Below are 15,918 nucleotides of genomic sequence, written 5' to 3'. Positions count from 1 at the left end.
GAGGACAGGTCCCAGCACAGATCTCTGAGGGACTGAGGCACCCACTGGGAGGTCCTTGGACTGCTGGCCGCCGACGACGACGTGGAGACTTCTTCCTTGAAGGTAGTCGCTCATCAGCATCAGCAGGTGTCCTTGGATGCCTTTGGCACGAAGCTTCTCCAGCAAGTCCGCGTGCCACACCCGGTCAAAAGCACCCGCGATGTCGAGAGCGACGACAATGGTATCCAGGCCGGTGTCTAGTGAGTCCTGCCAATCCCTGGAGAGGAGCAGCAGGAGGTCTGAAGTGGAGCGGCCAGATGTGAACCCAAACTGCTGGTCAGTGATGAGGGCGTTGTTCTCGAGGTGGCGGGTGATGGCCTCCACCACTATTCTCTCGAAGATTTTTCCAACTACAGACAGGAGGGAGATAGGCCTGTAGTTGGCAGGGTCAGATCTGGCCCGCTTTTATGTGAACCGGCACCACGCGAGCCTCCTTCCATATAGAGGGCCAGGTGTTCTCCCGGACACAGGCCCCGAACACCTCCGAGAGGGGTTCTGCCAGCTCACTGGAACAATGACGCAGCACATGTGGGCTAACGTTGTCAGGACCAGTGGCCTTCCTGACGTCCACCGCCCTTAGAAGGCGCTCCACTTGCTCCCGGTGTACCGCAACCTCTGTCAGGGTCTGGTTGCATTCCTGTGGCAGTTGTGGTGGAGGTCTGGTGGGGTCGGCGACGGACATCTTGGCTGAGAAAAGGTCAGCCAGGAGCTCTGCCTTCTCCCTGCTGCTAGTGGCTGTGGTGCCGTCCTGCTTGGTGAGGGGAGGGATTGTTTCTTGGTGGCTGCTGCCTTGCTTTTCTTTAACAAGGGTCCACCAGGTCTTGCTGCCCACCCCTGGCCCTCACAGCTTGGCGCGGAGGTCTCTTTCCCACCTCCGTTTCGCCCATTTACTGGTGGCCACCATATTTTTGCACGCTGCTCGATGCAGGGCTTTGTTGCAGCGGGTTGGGCTCCTTTTGTAGAGTTACTCTCTCTCTCTCTCTCTCTCTCTCATACCTCTACTCCTTTACTTTCCTTCACATTCATTTCCCAGTCTTACTTCCTTGTTCATTTGTCCCTTCCTTCCTCCCTCTCCCCATCTCTCCACCTTTTACCTCTATCTCACTCTCTTATCTCTTTGCTCTCCTCCTTTGCTTTTCTTCACATTCATTTCCCAATATTACTTCCTCGTTCATTTGTCCCTTCGTTCCTCTCTTTCTCTCCTTTCTCTCACTCCACCACCACCACCGCCGCCACATTCACGCGTCATAAGGCCTCTCACAAAGGTGTCTCAACTCGATTAAGCACCACACAAGACTCCAACTAGCGCCGGCAGCTAATACGGTATGCAGGACGCGGTGCCATCTCTCCTCTACAGACTGCATGATTACGCGGAGCCGAGTATGCATGCCACCACCGCTAATCACACACACACACACACACACGCACACAAGCTAGCATTCTCCATCTCATTCAGAGCTCGCATAGGTAATCCTTTTGTCGTCTCTTTTACTTTTTACTTCTACTTCTTCTACTACTTCCACGCCTATGTAATTTACGTCTTCATTCTCCATCCCACTCATATCTTATAGCATTTTTTCTTTCTTCCTTTTACTACCACTTCTATTTTACTATCCATCGGTCTTGTTTGTTCCTCGTACTCCTCCTCTTTGTCCATTTTCTCCTTCTCCTTCCCAGCTCTCTTTTTATCTTCCTCCTCCTCCTCCTTCTTCTTCTTCTTCTTCTTCTTCTTCTTCTTTTTCTTCTTCTTCTTCCTCTTCTTCTTCTTCTTCTTCTTCTTCTTCTTCTTCTTCTTCTTCTTCTTCTTGTGCTACCGCCTCCACTGCCAGCCCATCCATCTCCTTCTCGTCCCCCCCGTCCTCCTTCTCCTCCTCCCCCCCCTCCTCGTCGTCCCCCTCCCCCTCCTCCTCCCCCTCCCCCTCCCCCTCTGCCTCCTCCTCCTCTGCCTCCTCCTCCTCCGCCTCCTCCTCCTCCTCCTCTTCCTCTGCTTCTTCTTCTCCTTCTTCGTCTTCTTCTCCTTCATCTTCATCTTCTTCTTCTTCATCTTCTTCTTCTTCTTCTTCCTCTTCACCTCCTTCTTCCTCCTCTTCCACCTCCGCCTCCTCCTCCTCTTCCTCCCTTTTCTCCCCCCCGTATTCTTCTTCACCCTCCTCCTCCTCCTCCACCTCCTCCTCCTCCTCCTCCTCCTCCTCCTCCTCCTCCTTCTCTTCCTTAGCTTGCAGACGAAGACGCAAGACCATCCTCCCAGCCATCTCCTGTGAAGACGGATCACGCTTCCCTGGATCAAGGGTCAACACCAAGGTTAACATATAACTGGTGGGTGACAGCATTGTTAGAGAACAATTGACTGAGTTCTGTGGACGAAGTATCAAGAACAGGAGACGCTACTGTATTCCTGGTGCAAAACTACAAGATATAGAAGAAGCGGCAGACTTCGTCTCAGACCGCACGGAACAGGACACACTCTTTGTTTTGCACGCTGGCACGAACAACGTTCAAACAATGCGCACGGAGGAAATTTTAGCTGACTACCGACGAGTAATCCGCCGCTACAAGGAAAAGTCACGCTACATCATTGTCTCCGGGATTCTTCCGAGAATCAACGCCTTCACAAGCTTCCACAGAAAGGCGTCAAACATCAACAACAGATTGAAGCACCTCTGTCAGGACGAGGAAGTTTCGTTCGCAAGTCTGTGGGATCATTTCTATGATAACCCCGACCTTTTCCGTCCTGACGGTCTTCACCTCAATGCGATTGGCTCAGCACGGCTTGGTAGGTTGCTGAACGAGGAGGTACTTTTGTACTCAAAAAACTCCGAGCGCGGGAGAGGAACAAATGTACCGTAAACAACCGAACAGTAGAGACCGCCCATCATATACCAAGACCTCCAACGGAAGACACGCAGACACCAGACTACTGTGCCTCGAAGCGTTGAAGTCAAGAAGGACATTTCTGTCCTATACACCAACGCGCGGAGCTTAATATCCAAACGGGATGAGTTACTTGTCTACGTTGACGTAGAAAGACCGGACGTGATTGCCATCACCGAAACGTGGGCCACCTCTGACCACCTAATGACCGAATTCTCAATTCCGGGATACGAGAGCTTCTACAAAAACAGACTACAAGAAAGGAGGAGGTGTTATATGTTACGTCAAGAACAAATACCCGGCCGTGAAAATATCCAAAGAGGACTCAGAGAAATATGACACTGTATATGTTGAACTGGAGAGACTAGCAAGCACAACAAAATAACGATTGGAACCGTTTACAGACCTCCAAAGCAACAAGCAGCGGACGACGAAGCGCTGTACGAGGAAATTCACACCATAACACAAAACAAACAGTTAGTCATTATCGGGGACTTTAACTGTTCCAACATTGACTGGACCACGATGATTGAAGATCGGGAGGGTAACAGACTGCTCGAAATGTCAGAGGACACTTTTCTTATTCAGGTTGTTACCCAACCGACAAGGGAAAATAACTTATTAGACCTAGTACTCGTGAGTGATTCAGATCTCACACGTGAATGTCAGATCGGCGAAAAACTAAGTAGTTGCGACCATCACCTAATTCGCCTAAAGATCAGAACAGACCATGAACTCACCGAAAACACGTCCAGGATTCCAGACTACAAAAGAACCAATTTTAATCTCGCTCGTGAGCTGCTAACCCAGACAACTTGGGAACCCATGAACCTCACTCCTGTGGACGGCGCGTGGAACGGTTTCAAGAACAAACTCCTAGAGGTAGAGAGAACAACTGTTCCCATGAAGACTAGGAGAACAAATAATGCCACAAGCCCACCATGAATGACTACCCAAGTTCGACGGGCGATTAATTTAAAGAAGAGAAAATACAACTTGCTGAAGGAAAACAGCACTGACAAGACTCGTGAACCGTACCATCAAAGCCTCAGAGCTTGCAGAACTCTCATTCGCCAGCGTAAACGCGACTATGAAAAGCAGATTGCGCGCGAAGCCAAGTCCAACCCGAAAAAGTTCTTCACGTATATAAGAACCAAAAAGAAGACAAAAAGCAATATCGGTCCCCTAAAAGATGAAAGTGACGTACTAACACAGGACAGCAGACAAATGGTCGAAATCCTAAACAGAAACTTTGCGTCTGTGTTCACGGTCGAGAACACCCAGTCCGTACCCGAGAGCCCTACCCCACCGTTGGGAATCACTCCCCTAGAAATTGGCACAATCGACGAACGGGATGTGAAAAAGTACCTAGACAAACTCGAGACAAACAAGTCCACCGGACCCGACGACTTGTCACCCAGGCTGCTCAAGGAACTCAAGCACCAAATCCTCAAGCCACTCACCGCCATCTACAATCTGTCACTACAACAAAACAAAGTCCCGAAAGACTGGAAACAAGCGAACGTAACACCTATCTTCAAAAAGGGAGACAAAAGCGTGGCCCTAAACTTCAGATCAATCAGCTTGACCTCAGTGGCGGGAAAAATCCTCGAGAAGATCATCAGAGACAAACTCGTTAGGTTCCTTGAAGACAACAACATCATTTCCGATGCTCAGCACGGTTTCAGGAATAAGCGCTCATGCTTAACCAATTTACTGGACTTCTTCCAAGGTATCTATGAAAAATGGGATAATCATATCCCCAGTGATGTTATATATCTAGACTTTCAAAAAGCCTTTGACAAAGTGCCACACGAAAGACTCCTCAAGAAACTCAAGTCGGCGGGGTTAGGCGACAATCTGACAGCGTGGATCAAAGACTGGCTCACTGGAAGAAAACAACGAGTTGTACTCAACGGACAGGCCTCCGAGTGGCTCCCGGTCACAAGTGGAGTGCCACAGGGGTCTGTGCTGGGACCCATACTCTTCATCATATATATCAACGAACTAGAACTAGGATTAAAATCCAATCTTTCAAAATTTGCCGACGACACAAAGGTGGGTGGGAAGGCCCTCACGACGGCAGACTGCGAAATTATCCAGAGAGACCTGGACCTGATCACTCGGTGGTCGGAAAAATGGCAGATGTCCTTCAACACTACCAAATGTAAAGTAATGCATATCGGATCCAGAAACAGCAATCACACATACCAGATGGGTGGCGAACCACTACATGTTGTGCAAGAGGAAAGAGACCTCGGGGTCACCATCAGCAGTGACTTGAAACAAACAAAACACTGCAAGTCCGCCTGTAAGAAAGCCAATACAATGCTTGGGTTCATAGCGAGGAACTTCGAATACAAGACGCCAGGAGTTATGTTATCCTTGTATAATTCGCTGGTAAGGCCCCACCTGGAATACGCCGTACAATTCTGGTCTTCAAATTACAGGAAAGACATTGAATTACTTGAGAGAGTACAGCGCCGTGCCACGAAGATGGTACCATCACTGAGGACGAAGCCCTATGAAGAGTGACTCGAGCGACTCAACCTCTTCACGTTGGAAAAGAGACGACTGCGTGGAGACATGATACAAGTCTTTAAGTACCTGAACAAGCTCAGCAACGTTGATCACTCCAAGCTCTTCACGCTACAAACTTACCTGAGAACAAGAACCAACGGAAAAACAATTCAAGCAAAGCGATGCAATACCGACATCGGCAGGAGTTATTTCTCGAATAGAGTGGTTCGCCACTGAAACAGCCTCCCTGCAGAAGTGGTTAGCGCAGAGAGCATCAACTCATTCAAGAAACGCATTGATCGCCACTTTGCTGCATCGGGAGTGAACTGAACGTATCCAAGAGTAGGCGCACAAGTGCTTTAATCCTTCCCTGCAAGCCACTCCTATGGCAAACGGATTGATTAAATCACTGAAAGTAGGCAGCCTAGTAATGAGCCAACAGGCTTTCTGCTGCCTGCTAGTCCATGTTTCCTCCTCCTCTTCCTCCTCCTCCTCCTCCTTCTTCATTCGTCTGTTCAACCCCGTGAGTCACGAATGAATCAACGAATCAGTTATACCACATCACTGCGTGTGTGTGTGTGTGTGTGTGTGTGTGTGTGTGTGTGTGTGTGTGTGTGTCAACAAATTCCTCTTCATTTTCTTCCTCTTCTTCCTCTGCCTCTGTCTCCTCATTCTCCTTCTTCTCCTCTTCCTCCTTTTTCTCCTCCTCCTCCCCAGCTCTCTCTTTATCCTTCTCTTCCTCTTCTTCCTCCGCCTCCTCATTTTTCTTCTTCTTCCTCCTCCTTCTCTTCCTTTTATTCCTCCTCTTCCTCTTCCTCTGCCTCCTCATTCTCCTCCTTCTCTTCTTACTCCTCGTTCTCTTCCTACTCCATAGCTCTTTCTTTACTCTCCTCCTCCTCCTCCTCCTCCTCCTTTTCCTCCCCCTACTTGGATATTCATCACACTTTCTTGCCTCATGCGCCGCACCTTCCACCGATTGAGTTTCTTCTGTTTTACGTGGAAGAAGAAGAAAAAGAAGAAAAAAGAAAAAAAGGAGAAAAAGAAGAAAAAGGAAAAACAAAATAGAAAAGAAAAAGAAAAATGAAGAAGAGGAAGCAAATAAAGAAGAAGAAAAAAAGTAGAAGAAAAAAGAAAAAGGAGAAGAAGAAAAAGGAGAAACAAAACAGAAAAAGAAGAAAATTAAGAAGAGGATGCAAATAAAGAAGAGGAAGCAAATAAAGAAGAAGAAAATGAAGAAGAGAACGAAAAAGAAAAGAAGAAAAAGAAGACGAGGAAGCAAAAGAAGATAAAGATGCAGAAAAAAAGGAGAAAATGAAGGACACGAAGAAGAAGAAAAAGAGAAGAAAAAAGAAGAAGAGGAAAAGAAGAAAAAGGAAAAGGAAAAAGAAGAAAAAAAAAGAAGTGTGTGTGTGTGTGTGTGTGTGTGTGTGTGTGTGTGTGTGTGTGTGTGTGTGTGTGTGTGTGTGTGTGTGTGTTCATTGCCCTCTTATCCGTTTCATTTTTATCTTTTTTTTTCATCCTTGGTCTTGTGTCTTTTCATTATTATTATTATTATTATTATTATTATTATTATTATTATTATTATTATTATTATTGTTGTTGTTGTTGTTGTTGTTGTTGTTGTTGTCGTTTCTTCTTCCTAATTTTCTTCTTCCTCTTCCTACTACTACTACTACTACTACTAATAATAATAATAATAATAATAATAATAATAATAATAATAATAATAATTCCGCTTATTTTCCTCTTCTACTTTTCATTTACCATCACCATCATTTATCTTCATCATTATCATCATCATCATCATCATCATTTTCTTCTTCTCTAGAGCCTCCTTATCTTTTCCATCAACTCCTCCGCCACTCGACTCTTCATTCGTTCCTTTGGGCCAGCTGTTGAAGGGCTGCGCTGTTTATGTCTCTTGATTAGGTGAAGCGAGGAGACAAAGGCGAGGGGGCAGCGCTCGCCACCACCGCTCAAGTGAATGAAAGTGACTCAGGCCGACACACACACACACACACACACACACACACACACACACACACACACACACACACCTCCCACTAATCACCTAGAACGGGTCTTTTTCACTCATATTCGATCTCACAACGATCAAACTTTTAGGTACGTACTGGTGACTCAGCCCGACGCACACACTCCGTCACCTCCCACTGATCACCTTCAACGGGTCTTCTTCACTCATATTCGAGCTCACAACGATCAACGTTTTAGATACTGGGGACTCAGGGAAATATTTTTTTAACATTTCGGCGCCCAAGCACACAAATTTGACAAGGTTTTCATAGGAGTATTGGGCATTTCCAGGGGTAGTTTAATGACACTACTACTACTACTACTACTACTACTACTACGAAGAAGAAGAAGAAGAAGAAGAAGATGAATAAGAATAAGAATAAGAAGAAAAAGAAGAAGAAGAAGAAGAAAAGAAAAGAAAAGAAGGAAAAGAAGAAAAAGAAGAAGAAAAAGTAGCACATCACTACACACTTCATTCCCATAACACTCCTAAGCTTCCTACGCCGTAAGGTAAATTGAAAACATAATGAGTCTTATGTACCAGGAACCTCAAACACACTCACTAGAATCCCATTGATCTCATTTTTGGCCTTAGGAAATAGTTGATATGAGAGGCGGAAGCGTCTGAGAATACCAACTTTAGCCCGACACACACACACCGTCATTTCACACAAAAAAAACTTGAACGGGTCTTTTTGAGTCACATTCGAGCTCATAACGATCAATGATTTAGGCACTGGGAATGATGATGATGATGATGACTCTTTGGTTGGTATTCTTAAACGCTTTCGCCTCTCACGTCAACTAATTCCAGAGGCTAAAAAGGAGATCAGTCGGGTTCTAATTAATGTTTTTTTTTTGTAGGTTTCCCTATTGTCTCACCAACACGGGAGAATAGTTCAGCATGCTCTCTAAAGACAGATCCTCTCTCTATCCACACCACACTACATTCACACAACATATACACCTTTCCCCAAAATTCAAATTTCAAAATGGCACACCTACATCATTCCTCGGAGTCCCCGCCTTGGGGGGGGACCACAAATTCCCCCAAGAAGGACTCCCCTTCTGGCTACCGACCCGAGAGGCGTCTTGATAACTCCTCGAACCTCTTTCTTCTCAATTTCTGCAACATTCGTGGTCTTCGTTCTAATTTTCATTCTGTGGAACACCATCTCTCTTCCTCTTCTATCAATGATAGAGAGGCAGCTCACAAAAGGTACCAGAGCCTTCAAACTAATGCTAACTACGAACTTTACATTTCTGCCCGGAATCGTGCCAAATCTATTCTCCGACTAACCAAAAACTCTCATTAATAGAAAATGCCAAAACTTTGCTTTCTCTAACTCTAACTTCTGGCATCTAGCCAAAAACATCTCCTCCAACTTCACTTCTTCATCTTTCCCTTCACTCCTCAGTCCTGACGGCAACACTGTCGTCTCATCTATCTCTAAGGCTGAACTCTTCTCTCAAACTTTTTTCTAAAAACTCCGCTCTGGACGATTCTGGGCATGTTCCTCCGACTCATCCCCCCTCTGACTCTTTTATGCTTGTTATAAAGATTCTTCAAAATGATGTTTTCCATGCCCTCTCTGGCCTCAATCCTCAGAAGGCTTATGGACCTGATGGAGTACCTCCTATTGTCCTTAAAAACTGTGCCTCCGTGCTGTCACCCTGCCTGGTCAAACTCTTTCGCCTCTGCCTGTCAACATTTACCTTTCCTTCCTGCTGGAAGTATGCCTTCATACAGCCTGTGCCTAAGAAGGGTGACCGTTCCAATCCCTCAAACTACCGTCTTATAGCTTTACTTTCTTGTCTGTCTAAAGCTTTTGAATCAATCCTTAACCGGAAGATTCAAAAGCACACTTCTGACCTTCTATCTGATCGCCAGTGTGGGTTCCGCAAGGGGCGTTCTTCTGGTGATCTCCTTGCCTTCCTAACTGACTCTTGGTCATCCTCTCTTTGCCGTTTCGGTGAAACCTTTGCTATTGCGCTGGACATATCAAAAGCTTTTGATAGGGTCTGGCACAAATCTTTGCTTTCCAAACTACCCTCCTACGGTTTCTATCCTTCTCTCTGTACCTTTATCTCCAGTTTCCTTTCTGACCGTTCTATTTCTGCTGTGGTAGACGATCACTGTTCTTCCCCTAAACCTATTAACAGTGGTGTCCCACAGGGTTCTGTCCTATCTCCCACTCTCTTTCTGTTGTTCATTGATGATCTTCTTTCCAAAACGAACTATCCTATCCATTCTTACGCCGATGACTCCACTCTGCATTACTCAACTCCTTTCAATAGAAGACCCACCCTACAGGAACTTAACGATTCAAGGCTGGAGGCAACAGAACGCTTAGCCTCAGACCTTACTATTATTTCCGATTGGGGCAAGAGGAACCTGGTGTCCTCCAACGCCTCAAAAACACAGTTTTTCCACCTATCTACTCGACACAATCTTCCAAACAACTATCCACTATTCTTTGACAACACTCAGCTATCACCTTTCTCAACACTGAACATCCTCGGTCTATCCTTAACTCAAAATCTCAACTGGAAACTTCATATCTCATCTCTTACTAAATCAGCTTCCTCGAGGCTGGGCGTTCTGTACCGTCTCCGCCAGTTCTTCTCCCCAGCACAGTTGCTATCCATTTACAGGGGCCTTGTCCGCCCTCCTATGGAGTATGCATCTCATGTGTGAGGGGGGGTCCACTCACACAGGTCTCCTTGACAGAGTGGAGTCAAAGGCTCTTCGTCTCGTCAGCTCTCCTCCTCATACAGATAGTCTTCTACCTCTCAAATTCCGCCGCCATGTTGCCTCTCTTTCTATCTTCTATCGATATTTTCATGCTGACTGCTCTTCTGAACTTGCTAACTGCATGCCTCCCCTCCTCCCGCGGCCCCGCTGCACACGACTTTCTACTCATGCTCATCCCTATACTGTCCAAACCCCTTATGCAAGAGTCAACCAGCATCTTCACTCCTTCATCCCTCACGTTGGTAAACTCTGGAACAATCTTCCTTCATCTGTATTTCCTCCTGCCTACGACTTGAACTCTTTCAAGAGGAGGGTATCAGGACACCTCTCCTCCCGAAATTGACCTCTCTTTTTGGACACTCCTTTGACCTCTGTTCGGGAGCAGTGAGTAGCGGGCTTTTTTTTTTTTTTTTTTTTCTTTACGCCCTTGAACTGTCTCCTTAGCTGTAAAAAAAAAGAAAAGAAAAAAGTAGTAGTAGTAGTAGTAGTAGTAGTAGTAGTAGTAGTAGTAGTAGTAGTAGTAGTACTACTACTAGTAGTACATAAGAACGTAAGGAGTCTGCAAGAGGCCGGTTGGCCTATACAAGGCAGCTCCTGTACACTCAGCCCCACCTTACCTCACCATCCATGGCTTTATCTAACCTATTCTTGAATGTATCTATGGTATTGGCACCCACAACATGGCTCCCAAGCTTGTTCCCTTCGTCCACCACTCTATTGGTGAACCAATTCTTGCCTGTCTTTGTTGAATCTGAATTTGTCTAATTTAAAACCATTCCTACTCGTCCTACCTGGCTCTTTTACTATCAAAATTTTATTGACATCCCCTTTATTAAAGCCCTTCATCCATTTATAGACTTCGATCTAGTCTCCTCGCAACCTTCGCCTATCTAGAGAGTGTAGATTTAATGCTTCAGCTTCATAAGGCAAGTTTCTCACCCTCTGAATCATCTTTGTCATCCTCCTCTGTACAGATTCTAACATCTTTATTTCCATTCTGTAAAAGGGGGACCAGAACTGAACTGTTTAATCGAAATGAGGTCTAACTAGTGCTCAGTAAAGTTTGAGGATGGCTTCAGCACTCCTATTAGTTACGCTGTAGTAGTAGTAGTAGTAGTAGTAGTAGCAGGAGTAGGAGTAGTAATAGTAGTAGCAGCAGAAATAGTAGTAGTAGTAGTAGTAGTAGTAGTAGTAGTAGCAGTAATAGTAGTAATAGTAGTAGTAGTAGTAGCAGTAATAGTAGTAATAGTAGTAATAGTAGTAGTAGTAGTAGTAGTAGTAGTAGTAATATCTTATTATCATTATTTTCATTATTATTATTATTATTATTATTATTATTATTATTATTATTATTATTATTATTATTATTATTATTATTATTATCATTATTGTCATCATCATCATCATCAGTAGTAGTAGCAGTCCTAGTAGTATTCATCTCCGTACGTTCCTCCTCCTCCTCCTCCTCCTCCTCCTCCTCCTCCTTCCCCAGCTTGCTCCTCCTCCGTTCATTCGTTCCTGCGATAAGGGTGTAGGAATATGCCGGGGAAATAAGAATGTATCAATGGTGCATGTATAAAAGGTGTATATAGAGAAAGGGAGAGGAGAATGAAATGAGGTTGGGTAAGAATATCACGCAGGTGTGGCCATAAGTGTGCAGGTGTGTGGAAGGGGTAAGGATGTGACGCAGATGTTGCATAAAGGTGTATAGAAAGGGGGGTTAAGGGAAGCGCCACCCACTCAACCATTACAGGTGCTAAAGATCATAAATTGGCTTCGTTTTTCCTCCTCTTCCGACCGTTTTTTACCTTTTCTATGTTCTTCTCTGCCTCTCACCACTGACCCTTCCTTCTCAAGTTACCGGCAGTCTCTCCTCCGCTTCCCTCACGCTCCTCTTCCTACATATTCACTCCATGGTATTATTCTCTCTCTCTCTCTCTCTCTCTCTCTCTCTCTCTCTCTCTCTCTCTCTCTCTCTCTCTCTCTCTCTCTCTCTCTCTCTCTCTCTCTCTCTCTCTCTTCTTGTAGCCTACTCCCTTTTGTTTATTTGATGTTTTCCTACCACCTTATTCTTCTTCTCACCTTATTCCTTCCATGCTTTTATGATTTATCCATCTTTTTCTGATCTACAATATCCGGGTTTTTTTCTCTCTTTACTCTTTTCACTCCCTTCCTCAACACTATTTACTACCCTTGAGCTTCTTCTCTACTTTCCTCTCATTCTTACCTCTTCTTCCTCCTCCTATTTCCACTTTATATTGTATGGCCTCCCCTTCTCGAAGTTTTTTTTTTTTTCCTTTTCGCACCTCAGTATGCAACTACACACATAAACACATAAAAAAGTGGCCTTAGAGAGTTAATTCCCTTACCATTGCATCTCGTCTTCACACACACACACACACACACACACACAAACACACACACACGTCTCCTACCGCTTCGAAGGCCATCAGTCAGCAGACCAATCACTTGCTATATACCAGCCCTCCCTCCTCTCCTCTCTCTTTTTATCTCCCCCGCCCTCCTTCTCCCTACTCCCCTCTTTGCCTAAGCCTCTCCGAAGATATCTATATGGAAATGTCTCTTCGGCGATCTCCGCTATCATATTATCGTGATTGTGGAGGCTGTGTGACGCTATTTGTCGCCCCAATATGCAGAGAGAGAGAGAGAGAGAGAGAGAGAGAGAGAGAGAGAGAGAGAGAGAGAGAGAGAGAGAGAGAGAGAGAAACAAAAACAAAAGGTTAGCAATGTGTTTCTTATATGTTATTCTCATCGTTGGTTATTCTTCCTTTACCTTACGAAAACTCTTACTTTTTATTTATTTGTTTTTATTTATTTGTTCATTTTTTTTTTTTTTTTTAGGTTCCGGGGCAGATTTTAATTCCGAGCAGAACATTAGTCAGTCTTCACCAATTCCCTTCTTGTAGTGGTGGTGGTTGTAGTGGTGGCGGTGGTGGTAGTAGTAGTAGTAGTAGTGCTAGTAGTAGAAGTAATAGTAGTAGTAGTAGTAGTAGTAGTAGTAGTAGTAGTAGTAGTAGTAGTAGTAGTAGTAGAAGTAATAGTAGTAGTAGTAGTAGTAGTAGTAGTAGTAGTAGTAGTAGTAGTAGTAGTAATGGTAGTAGTAGCGGTAGTAGTAGTAGTAGTAGTAGTAGTAGTTGTTGCTGTTGTTGTTGTTGTTGTTCTTGTTGTATAAGAAGTTGTAGTGACGGTGATGGTCATTGTTTTGAAGAAATTATAATGATAACAAACGGTAATAAAAAGAAAAATGACAATTATAATAGAAATAATGATAATAAAAATAATGATTGTCACAGTTGAAAAATAATATTGATGTGCTAATAACAATAATACTAATACCAATGAAAGTAACATATAGTAATGATGATAGTAAATAAATAATTATAATTGAGAAGAAAAATCACGTTATTGAGTTTAGACGTCCGCGCGTTTTATTGAAATGGAAGCGGTAAAGATCCTTGATTTCTAAGTCTTCTCAAAATGCTATTATGACATATTTCTCGTTTAAATGCTGGAGAAAGAAGAATCTCTCTCTCTCTCTCTCTCTCTCTCTCTCTCTCTCTCTCTCTCTCGATGCTTTTCCATTTTTTTATTGTTTTTTCAACATTCCCTTACTGCGTGGTGAATCATTGAACCTTACCAGTTGATTGACTTACTAATTGAGAGAGAGAGAGAGAATACAATTGTTAGTCCTCAAACACACACACACACACACACACACACACACGCGCGCGCGCGCGCAAGAGGCACTAAAACATTCATATTAGCACCAGTAAATAGAAGCTTGCAACATTTCTCTACATAGCTCCATCTTTTCCTCTCCTCCTCCTCCTCCTCCTCCCAAACATCTTATCCTCACTGATCGTCTTCGTCTTGTTTGTGAGTGACTGCCCAAAGAATACCTTCCCAGGGCTTTCCTTTATACGCGAGTCGGTGATGCATGCAAAGAGACCCTCATATTTATTTTCCAGGTAGGCATATGTGTGTGTGTGTGTGTGTGTGTGTGTGTGTGTGTGTGTGCATAAACTCGGCAGAATGTTACCATTATACGGACGAAGAGAAGAGTAGGCTATTTGCGATGATACAACATTGACTGCGACTATTATTACTACTACTACTACTACTACTACTACTACTACTACTACTCTCTCTCTCTCTGACGGTCAAGTACACCAATGGATCGCGAATTGGTTGAGCAACAGAAAACAAAGAGTCGTGATTGACGGATTTCACTAAAAGTGGGCGCCGGTCACTAGTGGCGTCCCTCAGGGCTCGGTTCTTGGCCCAGTGCTCTTCATTATTTACATCAACGATGTGGATGTTGGACTCAACAATCGCATTAGTAATTTTACAGACGACATAAAGTTTGGTAACTCGGTTCACACTGACGAAGACAGGTAAAGCCTCCAAGAGGATTTGCACAAAATTTCAGCTTGGTCGGATAGATGGGAGATGCCCTTTAACGTAGACAAGTGCCAGGTCATCCAAGTTGGAATAAGGAATAAGAAGTTTTATTACGAAATGCGCGGCGTTAAACTCAAAAGCGTTCAATGCGTTAAGGACTTGGGGGTCAAAATCGCGTCACACCTCAATTTCTCACAGCAATCCATTGATGCAGCAAATAAAGCGAACAGAATGTTGGGCTTCATTAAAAGAAACTTTTTATTCAAGAATAAAGATGTAATACTTCCACACTACAATAGTTTAGTCAGACCCCACTTGGAATATGCGGTACAGTTTTGGTCTCCCCACCATGCAAAGGACATTGCTAAATTAGAAGGTGTTCAGCGTCGGGCAACAAAAATGATCCCTTCCTTGCGCAACAAATCCTACGAAGAAAGGCTATCCACCCTTAACATGTTCTCTCTTGAGAAACGTCGCCTCCGAGGAAAACTGATTGAATGTTTTAAAATACTTATTGGTTTCACGAATGTAGACAGATCAACATTGTTTATGATCGATGACACTTTGCGTACGAGGAACATTGGCGTAAAACTCAAATGTAGACAAGTGAATTCAGACCACTAAATTTTTCTTCACCAACGTTGTAGTGCGAGAATGGAATAAGCTCCCACCTTCAGTGGTCCAGTGTAACACGATTGACTCCTTCAAAAACAAGCTCGACCGTCACTTCCTTCAACTTAATATTAACTAGAGTTGAAATGCAACGTTTTGGAGCCATCTGATTAATGTAGAATCATTTAGGTTTAAGGACAGACCACCTAGTCTGGACCATGGGGTCTGTATGGTCTGATTTTCTATGTAAATCTCTCTCTCTCTCACACACACACACACACACACACACACACACACACACACACCTGCGCCCTCCACCACAGCCCACACGAATATGCCCAAGACCTCATCAATAATTGGTCAGCACAGTCTCAAGTTTGTAATCTTCCTGTTCATATTCAAGAGGCACTTTCCTCCCTAACGCAACGTTCGCAACCTCCGCCTGATGGCTGCACAGCTCTATTCGGATGAGGAGGATGAGTTACCATCAGTGGCCAGGGGCGGATCCAGAAAATCAATTTTGGGGGGGCCCGCTGGTAAAATTTCATAAGTTAGCGACAGGCTCAAAACAGTGAAGACCAATGGATGGTGATGGCGGTTCTTTGCTTAAAATCCGCAGCTCGCGAGCAGTCAACGTATATGTGACAAATGAATTTTTCTTTTAT

The sequence above is a fragment of the Eriocheir sinensis genome, chromosome 9, assembly GCF_024679095.1.
Source record: "Eriocheir sinensis breed Jianghai 21 chromosome 9, ASM2467909v1, whole genome shotgun sequence".
In the NCBI taxonomy this organism is placed as follows: domain Eukaryota; kingdom Metazoa; phylum Arthropoda; class Malacostraca; order Decapoda; family Varunidae; genus Eriocheir; species Eriocheir sinensis.
Note: the sequence above shows the minus strand (reverse complement) of the source record.